The sequence below is a fragment of the Chlorocebus sabaeus genome, chromosome 1 (assembly GCF_047675955.1).
Source record: "Chlorocebus sabaeus isolate Y175 chromosome 1, mChlSab1.0.hap1, whole genome shotgun sequence".
Taxonomy (NCBI): Eukaryota; Metazoa; Chordata; class Mammalia; order Primates; family Cercopithecidae; genus Chlorocebus; species Chlorocebus sabaeus.
Window position 1 is genome coordinate 38,689,465 of NC_132904.1, and position 26,747 is coordinate 38,716,211.

The 26,747-nt window shown below is 35.7% G+C and overlaps 1 long non-coding RNA gene across 1 annotated transcript; it reads right to left on the minus strand.

Moving 5' to 3' along the window:
- Positions 1 to 10,813: 10,813 nt before the first annotated feature.
- On the minus strand, positions 10,814 to 23,109 carry LOC140712047 (uncharacterized). Its single transcript, XR_012093497.1, has 3 exons — positions 19,202 to 23,109; positions 16,877 to 17,058; positions 10,814 to 12,746 (listed from the first exon to the last, which is right to left on the minus strand). It is a non-coding gene; the product is annotated as an uncharacterized lncRNA (long non-coding RNA).
- Between the last annotated feature and the right edge of the window lie 3,638 nt (positions 23,110 to 26,747).

Sequence of the window (26,747 nt, forward strand, 5' to 3'; positions counted from 1 at the left end):
TTTTCTGTTTGCTTACATGTATTTTTAGTTTGTTTTAAGTATAGCCACGTAGTGAAGGACAGGAAGAGAGATAGGGAATGAGGTCAGTGAAGAAGTCAGAGTCCAATCAAACTATAGTTGAACATTTTTATAGGTTTTTGAGCAGAGTGTGATATGATTTTATTTGTATTTTTAAAATCTTGCTGTTACTGATTTGGGGAAATTGAGTATAGAGGGTCAAGACTGGAAATTAGGAAGACATTTAGGATACGTGTGCGGTGGTACTGGCTAGATATCGTGGTTTAAATTAGCATGCCATTAATGAAGTATCTGTGAATTGATAGAAATAGGAATACTGATAAAAGTATGATGTATTCAATATACTTTGAGAATGTCATTTAGTTAATATACTACAATGGAGATATTACCCTGAATAGCACCATGATATTTCATTTACTTTTTTAAAGCAGGCTAAAGAACAGATAAATCAAAGACTGTTTTTCTATCCCAGTGTTGAACATTAAAAGTTCCTTCTTATAAGGCATTCAATCAATATTGGTTTCCAAACTGTGATATTACAGAAGCATTCGTGCTATATAATCCAACTGATACAAATCCAAATCTTTGCCTCACTTAGAAGCCTCATAACTTTGGGCAAATTTCATAACTTCTGTAATTCAATTCCTTCAGGTATGGAGTCAGGATGTTAATACGTAACTCAATAGACTTTCTCAAGCATTAAGTGGGATTGTGAATGTGAATCATTGAGCACGCTCCCTAGCATGCATTAGCAACTCAAAAGGTATAATTTATTCTCTCCTATATTCTGAATAATTATTTTCAGGCTTTAGATATCATGAGAAATTTCACTGTGCATGCACTATTTTGATGTACAGTTCTTTTTAAGGGTGAAGATGGTCTTAGTGACATACCCAGTGGTCCAACAGTTTTCTCGCAACTGCCAGAGGCTCTTAGAATAAGACGTGACTATGCCATGGAGATGAAAAAAAAAAAATCTTTATGAGCTGGGAATTTATCCATTCTAGGCATAGATAATTTTCCTTTGGCAGAAGGCCTGACTGTTTACTGGCTTTGCTTTCTATTCTCTGAAAGAGAGAAAAATAATTTTCCCACGAAATTTCTAAGTTCCCAGAGCTATCAAGCAAAAAGATTTTGAGTAGACAAACTATTATAATTTAACTGAAACTATTAGAATTTAACTGAGCATCCTGTGATCTTCAGCTATCACTAAACAACATCACTAATCTCCATGACTCTCTAAGTTGAACATTTTATTCAGACTCATGTATGATACTATATATGTTCATTTGAAAAAAAATATTGACTTCTCTTTTATTTATGATGGCAGAATGAACCAAATTTACCTCTGGCAACATACCTTAATGCCTGTTAATTATGATTCTTGTGTCTGTGGACTGCACTCTAGTTAAAACACAAAGACAAGCCATCTCCTCTGCCCCCAAATTATTAGGTAAACAGAAATATAAGTATAGCTAGATTTTGATACTGATAATACCTATACACTAATGGAAGTTCATATGAACATGAGAGTGAATTGTGTTTTACTCTAATAACTTTAGCACTTAACTTTACTGTCAAGTACCTGCATCACTGATACTTTTCTGGTGAAAGTCAACCACAAGTCTCTGGTGTCTAGACTTTTTCCATATTCCCCTTTGCTCCTACCTCTTTTTTAAAATTTTTATTTTATTTTTGCTAATTTTAATTTTTAATTTTTGTGGGAACATGATAGGTGTATATATTTGTAGGGTATATGAGATATTTTGAAACAGGTATGCAACATTGCTTCTTGAGTTGCTCTCAGTTGAACTTGAATTTACTTTGACAGCTGTCTCTTAAGTAGTTCTATTTCGTCCCCCTCTAGCATCTCTCATTCTAGATAATGTATCTTTCATTTCTATTCCTGATTCATAGAAACTTTCTGTGGCTGCTTATTGCTCACCAAAGAGTCAAACTCTTCTAGAATGATGTTGAGAAATTTGGGTATTTGGCTTTAGCCACATTGTTGTCTTTCACTGTTGTCTTCCACTCACTTAGGAGCTCTATACTTAATTGTATCTGGAGCTCCAATCACAAATTTCTCTGATTGCCAACAGGGGTAAGTGGATTTTTTCTTCTCTGAACTCTACTTTTAACAGTCACCTCCCTCGGGTCCCATTTCATTGCACCTTGTAAAATAGATTAATGGGATACTTTGAGACTGGTGTCTAATACTTCTGTTCAAGGTTCTTAGGTTGTTTTCCCACTTCCTCTACCAGGTAAAGATTACCCCCTTGCTAGAGGACGGGAGAGGCTGAACAGTGATAGCTCCTTTGTGTATGGGACTACTAAACAAAATACTTTAATTAGGTCTTTTTGCCATGAAAAAGTCAACCACCATCCTGTTTTGAAATGGGAACCTATCATTAAGGATCAAGTTGGTTCATATAATAATGACAGAATTTGCGTCTTCTGTTGGCTGACATAGCATGCTCGGGGTGATAAAGGTGCAGGTGCTTGTCAGGATGATGACTGTGATGCTGAGGTATCTCCAGGTTATCAGGGTCTGCATTCTGAGTTTGGACATGCATTCAGGGAGATTCACATTGGGAGAAGGAAAAATTTTCCTGAAATACATCAAGAGTTGGTAGTGGACAAAATACATCAGGAGGGATCCCTCACTTCTAGAGGAATGTGTCATCTGGATTCTAGTAGCAGTGATTCTGATGTCTAATCTTACATCTATTTTCTTCTTCATTTTGATATATTAATCTATGCATTTAACACCTAATTTTTATAGACCTACTATGTTCCAGGCACCCATCTAGGTGCTATGCTTACAGTGAGAGGCAGATTTATGGGAATCTAATAGAATTAAAGCATCAGGTTCTTTCCATCACAGGGGAACTCTTCTAAGGAGGTTTTATCAATGTCTTTCTATAAATTTTTCCATATAAGATGGTTTAACCAAAATCAGTTAAAACACTTCTGTCTTTTTATTTCTACTCCCCATCATCATATTTCTCATCCAGTCAGTGTCTTTGGAGTCGCAAAAGAAACTCCTGGGATAACATTAAGGGTAATTTGGGTTTAGAATGTACATTTATTTTGAGATGAATGGAATATTTTTGTATTTAGTAGTAATTTCCATGTGGAGTTAAGTTATAGTTATTACTAATTATCTGAGGATAGAATGGTGTCCAGTAATACTCTGATCCCTGATGCTAGATGATAATGAACTTCTACTTAGGTGATGCAGTTATTCACACATCTAAGCAATCATCATTCAGGGCAAGAGAAAGATTTGGATCAAAGCGAGAATGCAGGACATATTGGTTGACAAGGACACTGTGATAGAGCGAATGTGGAAATTGGGAGGAAGATTGCCCTGAGAAAGTGTCTGTAATTGGGGGTGGTTAAAATAGAAACACCTTAATGAATAAATTAGGGCACCCATAACTGCTGAGCAATAATTGGTTACAGCTGACATGTAATTTCACATGCTACAGGTTAAAGTGGTGTCATATTATCACACAAACACCATTTATTTTGGTAACATGAACTTTCCCTTGATGTCAAGTTTTGGCAGGTTGTTCTTACCTGGCATATACTTGGTAGATACTTTAGATTTTAAGACATATTTTTTAGCCCTTTTATGCCTTTTGGTATGACAAATATTGCTAACTTTAATCAGTGTTCTATTTTTGTACATTTAAATTAGCATGATTTCTCTGATACTTTTACATTTCATAGCCATAGGCTTGATTACAAATATCCAAAAGCAGCTCTTGACTAGACAGGGACACCATTTTAATGTGACCTCTTTTTCTTTTAGTTTATATTCGGGACTGAACATAAGCATGGGCTTATAGTACATTTACCCCCCCCCCATTCATATTCAGGTAAGGTAAATAGAAAATAACAAAGAGATGAGCATCCTGTAAACTGTTAGTTATAGGACTTATAGGCATCTGTGCCCTGTGATTAGAAAGTAACCTTTTCTATCTTAAGGGCAAATTTGTAGGAAATATTATAGTACCAGAAACTAAGACCGATTGTTCCAGATCATTCACCCCCTTTTGCTGTGTGATTTAAAGGAGATATTTCTTCTTACTACAAACTGCTAAAAAGCAATCTAATTCCATCCTGTCCATATTCAGTCAAATAAAGTTGAGGATGACAAATTCAAAGCTTATAGGCTAAAGGCCTCTGCAGTCTTTTTTGCCCAGTGCTCTACAACTTTATAAAAAGCAATAAAATTTACTTGACTTTATTTTTCCGTTTTTGGTTTTTTGTGTTCTCTTGGTTGGAAAACTTTTAAATTCACCCATAAACATTTATAGCTAAACTCTCCTTCTCCGTAATATCTCTTTCCTATACATAGTAGCCAATTTAGACTTCATGAATATTCTTCAGTGATAATCTCAGGCCTTCAAACAGTGGCTGAGTATACCACTCTCCAGAAGGTTCTTCAGAAATCAGTGTACGGATCAAACTCATCATACAGGATATCTGTATCCTTTAATATCCAAAAACAATCAAGCAAACAAAAGCCCCACAGTATTCTTAGATGTATGGGAAATTCCATGGATGAAAATTCACATGAGCACAATTCATGGTTGTATCATGGATGATATATTATTAATATGTATTGCATTATAAGGAGCCAAAAACCTACACCAAATTCAAGTCAATGTGTTTCTCAAAGAGGATTTAATAGCAGAAAACAACAACTCCAAACCATTCAGTTTATAGGCATTCCTCACCAAATCCCTAGGACCAAATTTGCATCTCCGTGATAGTCTTTTAAACTTAATGCTGTGAAAATCTTCGGGAAGCTGGTAGGTGTTTTAATTTATTTTATTTTCTCAGACCCTTCAAGACTTCTTTCTGGGCCTATTGCTTCCACAGTTGTGTAAGGTCTAATTTGCCTTACTTCATAATGTTCTTTCTTAGTGGTTTTGCTTCTCTAATTTGACTATAACAGACCTTCTCACAGATTCCCTCTGGATGGCCAATAAATTGTTAACATGTCTTTTGACCACAACTAATGAACCAGGAGAGAAAAACTGATCAAAGAAGAAGTTTATCTTTAGACAAGCCTGTTGAGAAGAGACTATGTGAGCCAGTTAGATAACTTTTTGCATTTTAGGATTGGAATACAGGGATTGTGTAGATTAGTCAGTGGACTTCAAACAAATAACTGCATATAGAAATGGGGCAGGAATTCTCATTGTGAAACATTTTGAAGGATCATATGAAAAATATGTAGAGAGGGAAATAAAAAGAGAGAAAATAATTTCTGAAAATATCACATTTTGCCACAAAATTGTGATTCTGTTGCCAAAAAATAAATAATTTTCTGTAAAACTGATACATCACTATGTATCATGCTCTGTGCTAGGCACTTAAAAAGACAGAGACACTTTCATCACCTCTCGGTGTTTGGAAGTCAAACCCAGAAACAGAGTTATTAAACAATGTAATGACATTAGTGATATGCAGGGTAATATGGGGAAGACACGGCATTCCGTCTTTTACAGAACACAAGGCTATGCTTTTCTTCAATTAGGAATAGAAAGATTTCAAGACACCTGCAGAAGTAAGTCTGAGACAGGAAAAGAAGTACATTCTTCTTCAATAACATTCATTTTGTTTATAACCTATAACAGCTTATATTATCACAGTCAGTTACTATAACTCCCTTGCAAACATCCTCGACTGTCATTTCCTTACTTGCTTTCCTATACAGCTCTGAAAAAGAAACACAATCCAAGTTAATCAAACTCTCTACTTGTGCGTGCAAGTTTGCGGATGAACATAACTGAAAAAGTAGTTCTGATCCCACTTTAAATGTACGACATCTATGCTCCAGGGAACCCCTAATGTTGTCCAGCATCAGACTTTTCTATCTTTTCTCTGACCCAATCTTTTGTCTCTCCTCCAGTCTTTTCTCTCACCTGTTCTCCTAGATAGCAATCTCAAACTTGTCTTTTCTTTTCAAATCTCCAAAACCCCATACTCCGCATTGTCATCTTCACTCTCAAATTCCCTACCTCTCATCATGGATTTATTTTTCTCCATAATAATTATGTTTAAAATATACTATTTGACTTGTTTTATAGTTTCCTATTTGTTTCATTAGTCTCACAAAGAATAGGTGTAACGAGCACCCCACAGGGGTGACAGAGAGAGCCGAGCAGTTCCAGTTTTATCTGCTTTATTCCAGGTTTTCCATATAACATTTTATTTGAGGGGAAAATAAATCAACAAATCGAAAAATAAAATTAAAAACCACTCATTTAATGGACCATACATTAAAAAAATAAAGAAATATTCATTTGTCATGATTTTGTGGTATAGTTTTAATTTGGAAGCACTAAAAAAATGCAAAGAGAAGTTGCAAGAACAGGAAAAATGGCTTATTTTTTCACAAACTATTTGTTAGTAATTTGAGGACATGATGCCCCATTATCCCCAAACACTTTCTAGCATCTTAGACTTCTTCTTCCATAACAACAAAATATTAGAATCAGAAAGTGAATAATGAGTCATTAGCAATCTAACACTCAGACCCCAGCAAATGTGGAATGGTCCAAAAAAACGTCTTTTACAACTCAAAAATAAATTTCAGAATCATGATTGTACTTAATTGTCCTGTCTCTTTAGTCATTTTCAAGATGGAACAGTTCCATAGTCTGTCCACAACTTTCATGGCTCTGATACTTTTGACGTGTACAGGCCAATTGTTTTATAGACTGTTATTCAGTTGGTTTTATCTGATGTTTCCTCATGAGTAGATGCAGGTAATGTATCTTTGGCTAGATACTACAACAATTATACTGTGTTTTCATTGTAGCCCATCAGGGGCACAAGATTTTAAATTGTTTCATTGCAAATAATGTCTGATAACTTGAGATAAATAATAATTACCAGTGATTGCTTCCAAAAAGTAAAATATTTTGCCCTTTGTAATTATTAAATATTTGGCAGAGAGGCGTTCTGAAGCTACATAAATATTATGTCCCTCATAAAACAAATACATTTATTTATGTATCTGTTTTTATTAGTCTGAAGTGATCAATTTCCCATCTTTTTCAATAGATAATTATCCACTACTGTCATGTTTATTTTTGTGCTCAAATTGTCCCAGAGAAAGCTGGTTTCCATGTCCTCCAGATATTATTCCTTGACCATTTCCTCATTTCTTGTCAAAGGCAGTGTCAGGCTTATATTCAAGATTGGTTGTCCTATCCTTGAATTCAGTCATTTATCTAAGAATCTCTGTTTCTTGAAGAAGAGAATAGCATACAGAAGATAAAATCTAGGAGGCAGGCATATGTGATAACATGAATTTCCATTAATACTTTCAAATTCAGTCAAACACCATTGTCTTTTTGACATTTTTGGTCCCATGCTTGCAACTCTATTCCCTGATACTAACTTCCATCACCCTTAATGTATATAATTAATGAAAATCCCCATCATTACAACACTCATTTTTTTATGTATGTGTCCTCTGCACCTTACTTTAGCTCTGGCAGTCTGTGTAGACTCAAATACTACCCATGATGTAGTTCCTTCTCATTTTTCCCATGCTCCCTAACTCCGTGCCAAAAAAGTCTTCATAGCATAGATGCCCCTTCCATCCAGTTGAGGCTCTGACACCCTGCAAAGGGCTGCCTGCCCCATCCCCATGTGGACACAGCTTTGACTCACTCAGGCTCAATATCTCATACTGGACGTCCCTGCTTGGTTTACTGGACTTCCATTCCTTACCAACATTTCCCTCCTATGTGAAAACCTTCCTCATTACCCCAGGCTCTCACATGCTGTTTTGATCACTGTGGCTCTTTTCTACTTAGTGCACAAAGTAGAAAACTGCTTTGCTTGGATTTAGGACTGGATGGCTCAGGAAGGGAAAGGAAGAGATAGAAATGGTAGAAGAGTGATGGAAAGGAGTAGGCTAAGAAGGAGAGAAAGGGAAATTCTTATGATTTTAATACACATATATATTTGTTTACTAAATACATAATTCTATAGACCCTCCTCTCAAATTTTTATCCTCCTTTGGTCTGTCTTCCTTAAATGACTGTTGTATAAAATTGAAGGACAATTAATGAGGATATCTCTTGAGCGGGATTGGCAATAATGTTAATTATAAACCCGTATGAGTGAAATGCTTCATAATTTTACACTGTAAAGAAAATAATTCCCACTCAATAGCAGAGTCAGATGAGTATAGTTAAGCACAATGTTTTGTGTATTTCTGAATAGATAGAAGAGGATACTTGAAATGTTCTCAACACACAGAAGTAGTAAGTACTGGAGGTGATAGGCCCCCCAAATACCCTGACTTGATCATTATACATTCTATGTGTGAAACACAACATTACATGTAACCAATTGATATGTAGGAATATTATGTGTCAGTAAAAATATGCAACAGATCTCACAAGAGTTAGCATGGAAAAAGAATGCAAAATATCTCCATAAGTTTATATTGCTTACATGCCCAAATAATAATTTGTATATTGGCACTTCTTGATCCCTTATTTTTCCTGGGTGTTAGTCTTCCATTAGGGGGCTGGGGAATACTGCATATTGAGTGATGTAGTTTGGATATTTGTCTCCACTAAATTTCATATTTATATTTGATCCCGAGTGTTGGAGGTAGGGCCTGGTGAGAAGTGCTTGGCTGTGAGGGCCATCCCTCATGAATGGCTTGGTGCCCTCCTCATAGTGATGAGTGAGTTCTCAATCTATTAGTTCACACAAGATCTGGTTGTTTAAAAGAGACTGGTACTTCCTTCCTTCTCTCTTGCTTCCTCTTTCATCATGTGACATGCTTGCTCCCCTTTTGCCTTCTGCCATGAGTAAAAGCTTCCTGTGACCCTTACCAGAAGCAGAGAAGAGGCAGGCGTCATGCTTCTTGTACAACCTGAAGAATCTAGAGCCAAATAAACCTCTTTTCTTTATAAATAATGCAGTCTCAGGTATTCCTTTATAGCAATACAAAACAGACTAATCCACTGAGCAAAAGTTCCTAAGTGATAGGTAGCAAAACAAATCTGATATTAGTATTTCTATTAACTCTAAGTTAAAATGTGAAGTAGTTGAAGATACATGATTCTAATTTTTCTGCCTACCAGCCCCATGTTGCTTCTTGTCTCTCCTTTTTTCCCCCATATCTTCTAGACTTTTTGGAAAGCATATCTCTTCCACTAATAGATAAGGATGGTCCTGTTCACAATGATAATCTGCTTCTTCACTTTTCTTTGAGACACTACTTTCCAATAAAAGGTAATGAAAGCCATGGATGCAATATAAAATGTTTCCAGTAGCCACATTAAAAATATTTTTTAAATGGGCTAAGTTGAGTTTCAAAATATATCTTAATTCAATTTATACAATTTATTATTTGGGCATGTGAGCAACATAAACTTATTGAGATATTTTGCATTCTTTTTTCACACTAACTCTTGTGAGATCTGCTGCATAATTTTGTTGATACGCTTCTTAGCCTCTGGTGTCTATCATTCTCCTCTCTAAAGGTGTCTTTATTTCCCACATGTGAGTGAAAATATGCTGCATATTTTAACTTACAGAACATCTAATTTGGATGCTAAATTCCCATCTGAAATTTTGTATACTGAGATTACATAAAGTCATAAGTTGAAAAGGCAAATTCATAATTCCAAATTGGTTCAAATGCACTTAATAGCTTCCTACTCTATGAAGTAACTATTCATTGAAAGGATTACAATTAAATTAATTTAAATTTTAAAAAGTTAAAAAATTCAACTTCTCAATCACACTAGCCAGATTTCAAGTGTTCTGTAGACACATGTCATTAGTGGCGACTGTAATAAACAGTCAGGCACAGTCCCTTAGAATTAAGAAGAGTCTGAGTCACAGCACGCTGTTGGTGTGGATAAGAAAGAGCACCAACTTTAAAGTATGAAAATTTAAGAGGAAATAACAGAATAACTTGCATTACTTGCCTAATATAATTCTGAACAAAGTTTCTCACATTTTAGTGTGAAAAAATTTTCTGGAGGAGTTACTTAATAGTCCTTATTTCCTTTCTTCAGCACTGTTCCCTCAGAAATTCTGGTTTGGAAATTCTACAGCAGGGCTTAGAAAACTACATTTTAGTTGATTCCTCCTCAGATCATTTTGGACTAAACTTTGGGAAATAGTGCCTTCCAGAATTTAACTGTATGATAGTCAGTTTCCAATTTTGTATCAAATCTTTATTGAGCAGCCAATGTTTTCCGGCATTGATTAGGCAATGCTAATTCAGTATCATTACCTGTGGTTCATTAATGATACACACCTGCACTCAAAACTCATGGTTTAAAATCTCGACAACATGTGAGGAAAAACTTTGAAGTTCTTAGATCACTAAAAACACAGCAAATGTTAAATTGTCTAAGAGATAAATTCTTTAAAAATTAAGTCTACTGCTAGTTTGCTCTCAGATTGCCAGTATTCAAATAGTGGGTATGCTTCTATCCGAAGATATTTTCTTGGACTACATTTATAGAAAGTCCAAAGAAGTCATGTTCTTAACACTAATTGGAGGTTATTCAAATGTTGAAAAAATAATTATTGATGTTTTGATTATACATGGTGACATTTATTTTGTTTTACATTGCTTTATTTTCTTTCCGAAATGTGTAAGCTTGCCTTATAGACACAAATTTGTCTCACTAGATTTAAAATAAGGTTTTCTGTTTTGCAAAACCTGCTTTTAAAATTTTTATTTATTTATTTATTTATTTATTTATTTATTTGAGACAGAGTCCTGCTCTGTTGCCCAGGCTGGAGTACAGTGGCGTGATCTGGGCTCACTGCAGCATCTGCCTCCCAAGTTCCAGAAATTCTCCTGCCTCAGACTCCCAAGTAGCTGGGACTACAGGCGTGCACTGCCACACCAACCTAGTTTTGTATTTTTAGTATGGGTGAGGTTTCACCATGTGGGCCAGGATGGTCTTTGTCTCCTGACCTTGTGATCCACCCACCTTGATACCTGCTATTTGTTAATGATTGATCATTCAGTCTTTAATTATAATTATTCTTTCAAAAAGAAAAAGACACGAAAGAAAAAAAAAGCTTTGTTTAGACATTCCTATGTATGACTTCATTTTAAAATGCATGTGTGTCAAGGTTACTTGATAAAAATTTAAAGAGAAAAATTAAGTATCTGAAAAAAATGAGTAAAAGGTATAATCTCTGATTGCGGGAATCTGAATGGCATTCTTGGAGACATTTTTCTGTAAATCTCTACAAGTACTAATGGGAACCTTAGTGTGAGAGACACATCCGATAGCATCAACACAGTAGCTGATTACTATGACATTCCGTCATGGGCTTCCTAGATAACACACCATTTTCCCTAATCAAAATAAAGTGGCAGCATTGAGGATAAAGTATGCCTTGCTTCAGAATGGTTCTTTCTGAAAAGAAGTTAATTATTGTGTGACAGAAATCTCCATTGGCTCTAGCAAAATTGGACTAAAGGCCCCATAAAACTATATATTGTACAAAACATTGATACAGGAGATGTGCCACAGATATGCTCATAGCTTTACAAAACTCCCCTAGCTCACCAACTGGGCGGGAGAGATTGGTTCCAAATAGGACAGAATTACCAGCCCCCATGGAGCTTCATGGATGAAATCTATGCAGTTCTTTACAGAACATGTAACTGAAGGAAGCAGTGGCTTTATTTCTTGCATGTCAGGAGAGTCACTCCTCCAACCTGACACATCCATCTGACATATTTCAGTCCCCTTCACCCATTTAGTTGCCAATGTTATATAGGCAGTTACTGTGGTTTACCTCTTGTTTCATAACCTGAATCAAAAATAGGCATATCTGAGTTTTCATTGCCTTCAATCTACTTATAAGCTGATCTATTCCTGGAAAATCATTCTGCACAGATTAACACCCAGAGTATGCTTCATTTAAAATCAGATAAGAGAAGGTGTTCTTCAGGATGCTAATAACGGGGAAAGTAAAGAGTGGAATAAAGTCAACTTCCTATTAATGTTTAGGAATATGGGAAAATACATTTTCAAGTGTTGCTAAGAATTATATTTATTCTTGGAATTCACATAGCTGAAAAGTTTTATAGATGTATTCCAACAGAGTTCGCTCCTGCCGGCGCCAAAGTGCCAGCCAGTTCCAGTGCGCATGCACTCCAGTTCCCTCCTTGTCTGCTCGCAGGCTCACTCCTGCAAGGAATTGAGAGCACGGGCTGAGCAAACGAGGCACCCCCCTGTTGTGAGGCCTGCGAAGGGGTCAGGGAAATTTCCTGCTTCATCTGGGGCTTGTCCAAGATTCAGCAGAAGGGTTAGTAAATGAAGATCTGCCAGATCTGTCTCTTCACTTTTTTCCAAGACGTCTTGTCCTCAGACTTTCCTCTGAGCTATGCCATTTGCAGAGGACAGGATGCAACTCTGCCACATCTCTCTTTCTTCGGGGTGAAAGGAAAGTTGACTCTGTTTCCCTTCATGGAGGTCTAGCCAATGTGTGGGACCAGAATAAGTCCTGCGGCAACTGAAGGCATTTGGTCAAGGCCATTCCTCAGTGTAGCTGGAAGGCTCCTGGACTGGACCTTGTCCCCGACCTTCCATTAAGGCAATGGCCAAGACCCCCGACTTTTCTTTGGTAGCCTTTCTTCTTTCACAGTTTGAAATGGCTCCTATTTCTTCAAATCTTAAGGGTTTTGCCACAAACTGCAGAAAAGTTATTAGGTAGAATCAGCATTTGGTTCAGCCACCAGATATGCAATACAGAACAATGTAATTTCCATTTGTTCTTAGAGGTGCGACCCCCACCCTGACCCCAACAGCTGCAGGTGCCCACTATGCACAGTGGCTCCCCTTCTCGCCCCTTCCTCTCCTGGCTGAGGCTCTTGGGCATGTCCGCAGCTGTGCCCAACAGCCATGCAGGGCGGGAGAGAACCATGGCTGCCTCCTAGGCCCCAGGGCAGTCTCAGGGCCAGGGGCCCCACACGACTAGTTAGTTGGCCAGTGTTTCCCGCTCACTGTCCCCTCCCGCAATGCTCCCACAGAGTCTTTCATCCCCTGGATGAGGGGTCTAGCTTGGTCCAGAGGAGAGATGTAACAATTAAAGGAACCCATTTGCATAGAGCAAGTCCCTCCATTGGACTTAGGCTGTTTTTATCTTTTTTCCTTTTCTATGTGACAGAGTTTTCTTTCCCACCTTAGCACTCTGCTTACGGTAGGGAAACAACAAAGGAGTGACCCCACTGGCTAATAACTGCAAATTTTGCAAGGCCCGTCTGGGACTTAATCTAAATTAATCCATGCACCCTCTGAGACACCATTTTTCCCAAACTAATTGTAATCTTTGGCTGAAGTCCAGGAAAGGAAAACAAGACCTGAGGGATCCAAAGCCAGGCAATGGGCAAAGTGTAAATGGGCACGGCTAATTCTTGCTGATTAAGCCCCTATTTCATGGAAGGAAGTCGTGCTCCATGGCATAGGTAAGGCCCTAAGGAACCCAAAGGTGGCCAATACTAAGGGGGATGGAGGCGTAGGTGAGTGCAGATAACTCCTATTTTCTGGGCCCTGCCTGCTTCACAGGTGCAGGCCACAATAGCACCCATGGGTGGCATTCATCTAAGGTTGCTGGGACTCGGGAGTAAAGCTATGGAAGAGAAAAGGGGGATGCCTATTTTCTTTCTCCTTAGACCCTGAGTTTTCACTGAAAGAGGGAAAGGAAATTAGGGACGCCTATTTCCCTCTCTCTCAGAATGGGCAACCAACACCCCCTCCCACAATGAATTGAGAGTGGTGGGCTGTGTACAAGAGGCACTCCTGTTGTGAGTCCTGCAAAGGGGTCAGGGAAATATTCTGCTTCATCATGCACTGAAAAAAAAAAAAAAAATGTTTACAATAAGGTTTGGAAGATTCAGAACTGGTTCATAGAAATGTTTCCAATTAAGGGAGTAGAAGTTTTCCCCATAGTGCTAACTAAAAAGGCATTCCAGACATAATAAATGGCAGTTACAAAATAGAGTTGACAGTTATAGTTTGTTTTTAAAAATGCACATAGCTCAAACAGCAAGAGTGCAGAAATGCGTTCAGGAGAATCAAGAGAAATGAGATGAAGCTGAAGGCCAAGGCCATAGTACTGAGAGGCATAAGCATCATTCAGAGTGAACTAGATTTCATCCAATAGAAGACGATACATGGTTGAAGGATTTTAAACAGGGAAATAATAGCTTGAAATTTCTAGTTCAACCAGGTTATTTAAGATTTGTATAGAAACTATAGTTACTGCAATCACAAAGAAATAGGTTTTAGTTCCACAATCTCCAACTCACTTTATTTTTCTGCTTTTCATCTCTTGGTTCCAGTTCAGGGGCTGATAATAAAAATTCTTAACAAATTAAGAATAGAAAGAAACCCAGCCTAAAAAGGACATCCAAGGAAAACTTACAGGTAACATTTTAACTAATGGTGAAAGACTGAATGTTCTTGTTCCAAGATCTAGAACAAGGCAAGAATGTCTCACCAATCCTATTCAACCTTGCCCTGGACATCCTAGCTAATAAATTAATGCAAGAACTGTAAAAGTCACATAGGAATTAATAAGAGTTTCTCTTTTCAGATGACATGGTCTTTCACAAAGGAAGAAACAAAGTGTTTCTGTTTGCAGATAACATGTTTTTCAGTGTAAAGAAAAATCCTAGGGAATAAAAAAATGGAAGCTTATAGAGCTAACAAGTACTCGTACTATGTTTAGTATATCTATATGATAGTGAAGAAAAGTACTTAGACATACCAGGCCCATGAATTGAAAGATTCAACATTGTTAAGATATAAATTTTCTCCTAAGTTATTATAGATTCAACTTGACCTCAATCAAAATTCTGACAGGATTTTAAAAAATACATTGACAAACTATAAAATTTATTGGCAATTTTAATGCCCTATGCTAGCTGAAACAGTTTGAAAAAAAAAAAAAAAAAGGAAAGTTACGCTATATAATTTATGTGCCTGGCGTATAAAAATTGAATTGTATATATTCATTAAATTAAGGAGTATACATCACATTCATTAAATTAAAGAGTACACATGTCTTACTATTATCAAACTTCACATTCACTTCTGATAGGAAAAATGAACTCTGAGAATAGCAAGTGATGATATAGAATGAAGTAGGAAATTAAGGCAATTAATAGATTTTAAATTCTATTGAGCTTGAGACAGACATATTATCAGGTGGTTGGTGTCTTTGCCATTTGTAGGTTAATATCAATTTTTTTCATTATTCTGTCTTCAAAAATTTAAATCAATATTATACTCTTTCATAGCCAATCCTATGTGTTGTCGCTCTTGTGAAGGATTTAAAGATGCAGAAGGTATAAACTTTTTTTTTTTTTTTTGAGACAGAATATCCTCTGTTGCCCAGGCTGTAGTGCAGTGGCACAATCTCGGCTCATTGCAACCTCCGCCTCCCAGTTTCAAGCAATTCTCTTGCCTCAGCCTCCCGAGTAGCTGGGATTACAAGTGCCCATCACACCCAGGTAATTCTTTTGTGTTTTTAGTAGAGATGAGTTTCACCATGCTGCCCAGGCTGGTCTCGAACCCCTGATCTCAGGTGATCTGCTTGCCTATGCCTCCCGAAGTGTTGGGATTACAGGCATAAGCCACCATGCACAGCCTAAGTTATAAACTTTTGAGCTATAATAGTCATTAAAATGTTAAAACAGAAGCAAACCAGTCCATACTGAGATCTCTAAGCATGGCTAACCTGTGAAAGGTAAAGAATTTGGGAACCTAAGGAGACATTCATCACCTCATATAATCAAAGTTAAAACTAATGATCTCATAATTAGAAAACAAAGACAAAATCAAATATATAAAAAATTATTTTCTTAGGCCCAAATTCAAGTTGTTGAACTGCTTAAGTGGAAATAAACAGATGTCCATATGAACTTTCTTTCCAGAAACATAATCTCTTCATTTTCATTGTATTTAGCAAGCTTTTTATTATGCCTATCTGCTTCTAGTCTGATCATCTTAGCCCAGAGATTATTGCACATAATTTTGCTAATGCCTTGGAAATTTTCCAAGTAGCTGACACAATGTGCTAATTATTGTTGATCTTAGCCTAACAAAGGCAACTAATGAGGAGAAATTGTCATCTCTTCTTTGATATATTAACCAGCAATGGGCTAAAAGGTAGGTACTCCTAAATTGCCATTATCACGTTAAAATGAAATTTGCAAAAAAATCTTTTCCACCTCTCATGAGCAGTAATGCCTTTCAGAATTATAGGCTCTTTTCATATATAGAAACTAAAGTACAAGGAAAAATTTACTCTAACTCGGATGGTTTGTTGATTGTGAATGGAAACCTGTCATTGGGGAAAACAGAGGCAACTTACATTACTGATATCAAAATTTGCAATGAGTTGTTATTTGAAACATTTATTGTGTTTTGTTTTGTGCTCATGTCCAGAACAGTAATACAAGCTGAAAAAGAAATTAAAGGGATAGAGCAAACCAAAAAGTCCCAGGAGATTTGCAAAGAGACTCTCAAACCAATGAGATGACCAAAGTGGAAATAACGAAACAGAACAAAACATTTTATGAAATAACAGATGAGAAAGGATTTCTGAGAGAAAATTGAAAACTATGAATGGTTGAACAGGTGAAGGCAATCTGAAAGGCAATAGATCCTGAGTGTGAGCTCCAGTAGATCCCCAAGTTGAAAGAAGAAATGCAAGCACCTCCAGATTCCAAAACTTATTAGGAGTAGGCATGTAGAGAGTGATGGTGGGAGGAGGTTCTGAACTATTTCATTTAGACACTAATAACCACTCTATTCACCTGGAAGTGTTGATGTTTCTAGGCAACTCTTTATATGGTTCAAATATTTGATTTTCTTCCTTTGAACTGTCTGATTAAGACAGCTAATCAAATACTCTAGGATAAAAATAGTGACTTCAGTAAACAAAAATGTCTAGAATCAGTAGTGGCCCATGTGATTTAATAGCAAATTCTTCTACATTCTGAAAGACAGGACAAGATTGTGAGCATATTTCATACCGAATCACCAGCTCTCTGAAGTTCTTGTGTTACTCATAGGTTTGATACGACGATTAAATTAACTAAAGTAACTAATATTTGTTTATAATTTGTATTGTCAGATTATAAACAAATAGTAATATTCATAGTCTTCCTCAAATATTTGCTATAAATTTCACAACAGCTCTAGTTGCTGTTATCCTAATTGTGCATGTAAGGAAATGGTGGCTCTGAGAGAAGAAGTTGCTTTTCTGAGGTTGTGCAGGTATGCAGTGTGAAAGTCAGATTCAAACACAGCTGAATTTACTTCATTTACTTTAGAGACAACACTCATTTCCTTCCACCACCTCATCTCATGACTTTTTCCCTTTGCTTGATGGCGTATGACCTGAACTTTACCCAAAACTGTTGCTCCAATTTTTCTTGGAGTATCATCAAAAAAAATTATCTCTTGATACTAAGGATAAATACTTTCAGAGAAAATAATGGATTTTAAATTCCTTCAATCATTAAAAGATACACTCTTCCTTTAAATGGCTCTAAAGTCTAACTGAAAAAAAAATGAAACTCTCAGACACATAAAGAAAACTATTGCATAAAGAAAATGAAAGTTCAGTGCATATCAATGGTATGAGATAAGCAAGGCTTATTCTGAAACAGCCTCTTTTGGTGCATTAAGTTCATGACCTGGAAATGTTACAATGACATATTACAGAATTTTTTGGTAGTTCCTGAATAGTTAAAACTGAATATATAGTGTTGGGATGAAAGGACCTTTTGTATCCATAACTTTTCTCCTTTTAAACAGTAAGTTTGTCATTTGGCAATGCTCATAAACTGACCTCTTTACCGTATAAATGCAAATTTATTTCTCTTCAGTGTATCTTAAACATCAAAAGAAGCATATATAATATGATCCAATAATATTAGCTGCATCCCCTCCGTAATTGCAACTTCATTATGATGTGGTCACCCAGTTCATGTTTTGGCACCTGCTTTTTGAGGCAGTTCAGTCCATCTTTGGAATATTCTGAGTAAAAGAAAGTTAGTTTTTATATTGAACTGAAATCCAAATGTCTACGGTTTCTATCCCCACTGAGATACTTAAGACAAATCTTCTGGTAGGCATTAATGCTTTTTTCTTAGGTCTCATTTTTGTAATTCATCTATTTATAGCAACCAAACATACAAACAAAAAACAAAACACAAAATTTAACACAGTCTTTTTATTATTAAAAATAAGATGTTTTTTGTTTCAAGAATGTTGAAGCATTTCACAGACTCAAGGAAAAAACTGAACCTCTGTGGAATTTAGCAAGCATGAAAACCAGGGAAGCTCCAGACTTCTGGCTAGATAATTTTGAAGAACACTGTATTCCTGCTTCCTCTTGAAGGATCTTGGACTCCTTTGCCATCTTAGAAAACAACAACCTTTGACAACAGTCTTAATGGAAAGGACATTATTCCTTTATTTTCTAAAATTTTTCCCATTTCCCTTCTGTTTCTGTTCAAAGTAATATATGCACGGCTTCACTCTTCCAATGCAGATTATCTACCTTTCTTTGAAAAACCTTCAAATAAAGCAAAAAATAAATAAATAAAAATTAAAACAAAACAAAACAGAAGTCCTCTTTGACTCCATTGCAGGCCCCTGCTTAATGCATCAAGAAGTCTGCAGTCAAAAAATAAAATGTGGTGTGGAAAAATTTATGAATTTTTAATACATCAAGCATCTGTCAGTGACCTGTATAAGCAATTACAGAAAATTGATGTCCCTGTAGTCAAAAAATAATTGTGATATATCATGAACTCCTTGGCGTTCAATTTTTCTCACTTTTCTTTCCACAAGTTTAGATTGATTTTTATATAGATCGATTCTGCCAAGTAAATTTATCTGAGGCTTGTCATAAAATTTTGTCATTACAGTTGTCTATTTTATCCTCATTCCATCTGTTCACCTTTGCACTCTGAAGTTTATAACCTGTGATTTAAGTTTTCCTTCTATTACTTTATTTTATAAAAGTATGTACATATATTTAAGTATCAAAATAACCCTGAAGTCACTTAGTTCCAGTTATTTACTTTACAATTGAAAAAACTGAGCTCCACAGAGAGTAGATTTCTTACCCAAAGTGGTGCACTTGGGATGGAGGTCCACTTTTTGTATTTACTTAGCATTCTTTCTTCAACACCATTCTTTCTGTGTTACATAGTGTATATGTAAAATTCAAAGCATAAAGACAGATGATTCACATAATATCACTTGAATCCAAGCTTGTTAACTTTCAAACACATGAAAATGGCTGACTACTCACCTCATCCTCATCTTCTGGCTATGCCTTCACTAACAGTGCCATTGTTCAAGCCTGAGCAAATATGATAGTTAATAGCAAAACAAAAACAAAACAAAATGAAAACAAAATCTATGACAATTGAACGAGAAACCACGGAAAGTTTTTTTTTTTCCCAACTTTTTGAACCAGGGCTTCCATTTTTATTGTGCACTGTGCCCCAGAAATTGTGTAGCCAGCCTGAATGCAATTCAAGTGGAGGACAAGCTTTTGAGGAATTAACTATCAACAGCACATGTAGTAATTCAGCTTAATGATGATAATTGAAAACAACGGATGCAGGTACTGTAATTTCTGACAAAACTAGAGAGTATACACACACACACAAATTCAATGCCTAACCGAAAACACAAAAGGAAAATTGGAGGACCTCTCCAGCAATTTTTAAAAGTGATTTATCTTCAGTAGTATATATGACTGAAAATCAGTCCCACGGCTTGAAGATAAGTTTTTAACTGCAACACCAGTTAAGTGCCCAGACTAAAGCAGAAGTGGGCAAACTTCAAACTGCCTAAATCTGTCCCATCACCAGCTTTTGTAAAGAAAGCTTTTGTAAAATAATTTTATTCATACTAATTTAACTATTACCAATGGTTACTTTCTAATGGCAGAGTTGAGCAGTTGTAATAAAGAAAGTAAGCCTGAAAAACTGAGAATTTTTATTATTTGGCCCTTTACAGAGGACATTTGTTGACCCCTGTGCTGAAGTACTAGTAGGATGGAATGAGATCCTGATTCAGGAAATGAGGACATTTGGTTAGGACCTAGAAGGCTTAGAATTTTGAATTTCCAACTCCCTATGAAACTTTTTTGCTAGCAAGGACATACTCCTACAATGTCCTTTCAGCCCATAATGAGAGTTAGATACCAGTATAAACCGGACCAGAAAATAAGGTCTAAACCAATACTCAATGCTATAAATTTCTCAAAATGTTGGGAATTTAGTCATTTTGAATCAGAATAATTCTGAAGAATAATGTTATGTGAATGAATTTTAAGGATGTAAGTAGAAAGGATAAACAAGATCAAGTTAAATTTATTACCTAATATATAATATGTTGATTGAAGACTTGAAATCACAGTAACAATATCACTTCATCCCTATTGTCTTGAAGGACTTGGCTTGAGAGACGTGTGTGATGGCCTGCTTAAGACTCAGTTAGAGTACAGCTAAGAGAAAACACCCAGTGAGATTGGGATGATGTCCAATGTGATATAGATAACATATCATGGAATCTTCCTTTTGGCTATAATACACTTTCAAGAATCAAGAAGTAAAATGGAGACCCTATCACTATTTCACATAACACTTAAGGAATTTTTGATTCTTGTTTCCATGATCTTTGGCTCAGTGAATTTGAAGGCTATGTGCCCAAAGGAGTACTGTGTCCATCAGGAGACAGTCATGGTCATATGAGCTACTCATCTCTCTAAACCAAGAGGGATAAATGGTATTCATTATAGTGGCAAGAATCATTGATGCCCTGCTTACAGAGTAGACTTTGGGGTTTGTACCAGACAATGGGGTCAAGAAGGACTCTGGAACCCAGTGAATTCCTTAGGATTTTTTTTAAAAATGTATTTCCTTGCCAATAGCACAATTAAAGAGAAAACTCTGGTAGCCAAATAAGGTCAAAAAGAACACAGATAATGCATAAAGGAAGGTTTGAGTTATCCACCAAACAAAGAACTTTCTTTCTCACAAAGCTGACTTTCAGGGTCTTTAGATTCTTAGTACCACTATAGATGTAGATGTTATTGATTATTCACTTTTCTTTGGAAAGATACCTTGCCAATTCTGCTTGATATCCCTGCCTTTCTCTTCCCTCTGCGACCTTCTAAGAACATAGGCATTTCTATCTTGATTACAAGAGAGAAGAAAACAGAGCTAATTTGTGATGTTCTATGATTTCCTTACATCTTAACAAGTCAGGAGGATGATGAACTACTAGTTTAGCCTACCTGATGTGCAAGCCACAAGTATTTTACTCTACTTTGCCAATTAGAAAATTTCCCTTCTACTATCTTTATTTATGACATGACATTACTATTATAAATTTCCATTTAGATAGATCTCTTCTTTCCCTTGTGTTTCACTTTTTCTTTTTGTCTTCCTATTTTTGTAATATATAGAAACAATTTCTAAGATTTCTTATTCTCCTAATGTATATTTATTGTCATTAAGAGAAAGATTAATTCATGAATTTGCAAAGCACTTTAAAGTATACAGAACAAATAAACCAAATTATTTCATGTGAGTTGTCACATTAATGTTTCTATCCAACAAATATTTATTGAGGACTTAATTTGCCTCTCAGGTTATTTGTGGAAGATATGGAGGGTATAAAAAGCAATTGAAATACAGTGAGAGTAAGATTAGCACTGTTAGCACTGAGTCAGCACAGAGGAAGAATATGGTATTCATCTAGCCTGGGAATCAGGAAAAATTTCATGAAATTTCTATGGGTCAAGTTTAGAAGTATTGTATTATGAATCTTTTATGCTCAAAATAACTAAGCACCTATTTGCCATAGAGTATAGGAATCTAGCCATGTGCCCAAAGAAGGGAAAGATGATTATGGTGAATGGCTAGAGATTTCTATTTTCTATTATACCCTGACTCTACTTATGCCCTCCTCCGAGACAACCATTATTAAAAATATTATTTGTGCTCTCTTGTAATTTTACAACATCTTTGTGCACTTGAAGTATGTCTTCTTAAGAGTCATCTCTTGAGAGATGAATAGAAGTTCAACATCTGGATCCTTGGATATACACATTTAAAATTTTTATTTTAATTCAACTTTAATTGGACTGTAGAAATGTTTTATAAACATACAGTGATTCACATTCAAATGACCTTTTTATTTACATTCTCCACAGAACTGTTTATTTTAAAGTTTTAACTCAGTAAAAATCTATACATATATATGATATATGGATAGGGTCTGGGTTTCCCCACACCATGGATTCATGTATGTACAGATTACAGAGAACAACCTCAGACAAAGTTCTAGCCATCAGTCAACATCAGCCTTTATACAAGTAGGTCTTCAAAATAAACCTAGTCTCAATCACCATCTGAATGCAGCTGCATGAAAGATATTTATCAAAAACTACCTAGTTTATTCCAGTCATCCCACAGAACCATAGGAAATAAATAATTTTTTTTTTTTTGTAATTTCGCTTGTATTTGGGGTGGCTTGTTCTTCAACAAATGATAACTCAACTAGATTTCAGTACCTAGAATTTTATACTACAAAAACAACCTAAAATATGTGGTATTGGCTTTAGGACCAGGTGGCAGATTGAAGTCGGAAGAGCCTCAAGGAGAGTAGAAAAACCTAAAGAACATCAAGAAAAATAATATTGAAAACCTCAGTGACCATGAGGAAGTCATTAGATAGAGCTTAAAGGGAGGAAAAATAAAGCTAGAGGATAAGGGACATTTGTTATGTAATGGCAGAAATTTGGCAACACTGTCTTGTGAAGTAATGTGGAAAATAGGAAACGTTCCTAATGGACTTGGGGATAAAGAGATTTCTAGACAGAATACTTGAAAGTGCCACTTCACATCCTCCTGCTGTGTGTAATAAAATGTGAGAAGACAAAGATAGCTAAAGAATTAACTGTTAAATAAAAAGAAGCCAGGATTTGCTGGGTATAAAAATTAAATTTTCTCATTCCCAGTATCTCCTGAGAGCACAACAGCTTAAGGTTATAGATTAAATTCAAGGTTAGACAATTACATTTTTTTAAGAGACTTCGGAAATATTTTATGCAACTACCCATAGGACCATTTAGATTGTCAAGGATCCTCTAAGGGTCTTAAGGACGTGCCACACAGATCTACTCTCTTAAATAATAAAACTTAGAATAATCATTGGGATACAGTTCCACAGCAGCTTCAAAGATAACCCAAGGTAGGAAAGGACTAATCTAAAAAAAAAAAAAAAAAAAAAAAAAAGATTACTTGTTGCAGCTTTTGTCTAATTCAGCAGCCCAAATTAAATTCATAGAAATCTTTCAAAATTTTTAAAGTAATTTTTTTTCTGTTGTTAGTTTCTGGTAGATGTACTACCAACTTGTACTAAAAGTCCAGAGACAATAATAAAAATGAAAAGAAACCTTTGGTCCCTTGATCTGCTACAGAAAGAAGGCTGAACAAGGAGACTACCTAGCAGCAAACACCAGTAATTTTTTATTAAAAAGGAAGGGTGAATCAGAGGACAGAGCCGACAGCCGAGAGAGCAGAGCCAAAAACACGGCAAAATCATTCTCAGGCAGTAGGACTGACTCTTTATCAAGAGATTTAAAACTTATGCTCAGCAACATTTCAAAAAATTTCTAAGGGTGAGTGACTGCTATGACTACTGTGTGAAACTGTTTCCCCCCTTATTAAATGTAAATTATTCTATGCCTTCCTAAACATTGCATGTTGATTGTGGGAGAACAAAATAACTTATCTCTTTAGTTCTGAGTTCTTTATATTGAAAAAAAAAAAAACTGTACTCAAAAATTTCTATTACAGGAAACATATTCCCAAAGTTCATCTGGATGTGGACCTGAAATAGACAACCATATCCAGCACCTGAGCTTGACTATAATTTCATAAAGAGATGTTACTTTGGGAAAGGGGTCATTGGAAGTAAATGAGTGTCATTTGCATGGAGTGGGTATGCGATGTGAATAATTTGTGACCAGAAAAACAACAACTCTGACAGTTTCAAAACACAGTTACCAAATTAATTGACTTTGTTCCATTGGAAGGTAGTGTCTGTGTCTCCTCCTCTTTAAGCTAAACTCTCTGATTGACTGAACAATAGAATATGGTGAAATCGATATGTGGCACAAGGACAGTTTACAGGCCCAGGGTGTAAGAATGTGACAGCTTACATTTTTTATTTCTTGGAAGGTGGTCTCTTTAAACTCAGCTACCGTGCCGTGAGGAAGGCGAGGCTACATGTGTAAGTGTTCTGGCTGCCACGATTATAGATCTCAGTTGCTAACCAAGGTCAGTCCCCAGGCAAGTAAGTGAAGAAGACCTGAAGCACACCCTAAGCTCGGGCCCCTCTGCCTGCCACCACATGAGAAACCTTTAATTAGAACTTCTTGGCTGAGCCCAGTCAACCTCTAGAAAAATAAAAGATAATTATGATACTATTTTTGTTTGTATTAGCCATTAAAATTTGGGCTGATTTTCTATATAGCAATAGGAACTCTAATAGTATTTATCTCTAAAACTTGAAGTATCTTTTAAAATATCTATATTTCAATTATAAAATGAACAATGATGAGAAAAGGGATTTACTTTTAATAAAAATTTAGATATATGGTCTGTGTTAATTATATCTTCATCCTAGCTCTGATATTTATAACTAAACACACTAGATAGGGAGGGTTTATGCATAATACTAGTAACTTAAAGACCATTTATTGCCCTTAATCATCCAGAAATAAATTATGTTTATTAGACCCTATGCAGTAAAGCAACTCTAGGGTTGAAACAAAACAGAATAAAAATCATTTCAACTTAACCTAACTACATATTTTTATGTAGAGGTTATGCACCCTTCTTTTTATGTTAACCAAACATACCAACAGAGATTTTTCTGGTATCTCTGATTAAAATATTTAAATATTTATAAGGAAAACCAATGAATCATTTGTGCTATGAAAGTACAATGACTGATATTATATACAATGTCCTATTGTTCATTTATTATCTCAGTTTTAATTGGTCAGATTGGATATTTATAAATAATTTATATATCAGAAATTTATAATTCAGAATCAGATGGTTTATATCACATTTTCTGGCTATCGTACTTTTAGGAAACTACTGTTTTTTCCTTTATAGTGAGATAAGATTGAAAGTAATTTAAATATGGATTCCTCTTAAAAATCATTTTTAATTTAAAAATGCGTTATAATCTTTTGTTTTGCAGTGGGCTCCTGTCATATCTTTTCTTATATATACCCATGTTCTACGATTTTATAGACATGTTTATCTTTGTATATTTTTGAAATAGTCACAGTGGACAAAAATAATTTTGTTGAACAGAGGAATAACACAGGCTTGTAGCCAGATTTTGCTTTTAGCCTTGAATTCATGTGCAGGTCTTCTCAACTATAAAATATAAAAAGGCAACATCTTCCCTGAATATTTCACATGATAGTTAAAATTATGTGTGAGATTAGTCATGTGGACATGCTTTGACATCAATGTGTATTTTTATAAAGTAAAAGTTTTGGCATATGCACTAGGCTAGGTGAGTGAGAATGAACTCGCCATAAACTAAAAAGAAGCAAAAAAGTTGATGCCTCTAAACGACATCAAAGACAATCACTCTCAATCTTACCATTTTATAGATGAGACCTAGTGACTTTTTCAAGTTCACATTTGACTATAATCTGTGCCTCTTGACTCTTAAGACAAGATCTAAAATATAATCACCAAGCAAAGAACTACTATGTTGAATAATGTGCTACATTTTTATTTTAATAGCTTTGATTCTGATGCAGTACTCCTAGAACAGATTTTGATAATTTCCTAGCCTTTCTCATCAGGAAAATGAATCAGAGGAAGCACTGAATTTCAGATGAAAGTAAACGTACCTTCTTCAACAACAGCTTTAGTAGCCTTGGCTCAAATTCCTTGGTGCTGCTTAGATAGCGCACAAAGAGAAGAGCTAAATGATCCCAGCAGCAAACACAAATCATGTCAGAAGATGGCAGTAAAGGAGCAGAAGCAAAGAGAATCCAGGGCTTAGATTCCAGGTTGCATGTATTCCAGCTCCTCTTATCTCTCATTGGAACAGAATTCAATGACTTCGTGTGTGTGTGTGTGTGTATATGCATTTTTAAGTACAATTGAAAACAATATGAGAGGCAGTATGTGTAAAAAAAAAAAAAAAAAAAATCCCTGTAGTTGGCACTGAGGACAGGAGATACAAATTATATTAAGATGTAGATAACTAGACGTAGTTTGATGAATGCTAAAAAAGACACATTAGCAACTAATGAGTAAACAGAAGTAGGCGCAGCATGCTGGGGGTTAGCAGAGAGGGAATATGTTGATAAGGCCAAGAGTAATGGGAGTTTTTCCTGGAGGAAGAGATGTTTGAGCACCAAGAGCAAAAAGAAGTGGACAAGGCAACAAAAATAGTACAAAGCCTTCCTGGCAAAAAAGAAAAATGAAACAAAAAAAATGCCTGCCTAAAATGCAGAGAGAGAACCATCAAGTTATTCATGTAGATTGCATTGGGAGTATGTATACTCCCAATAATAATCAGAGAACCTAATTTTTTTTAGTACAAAGG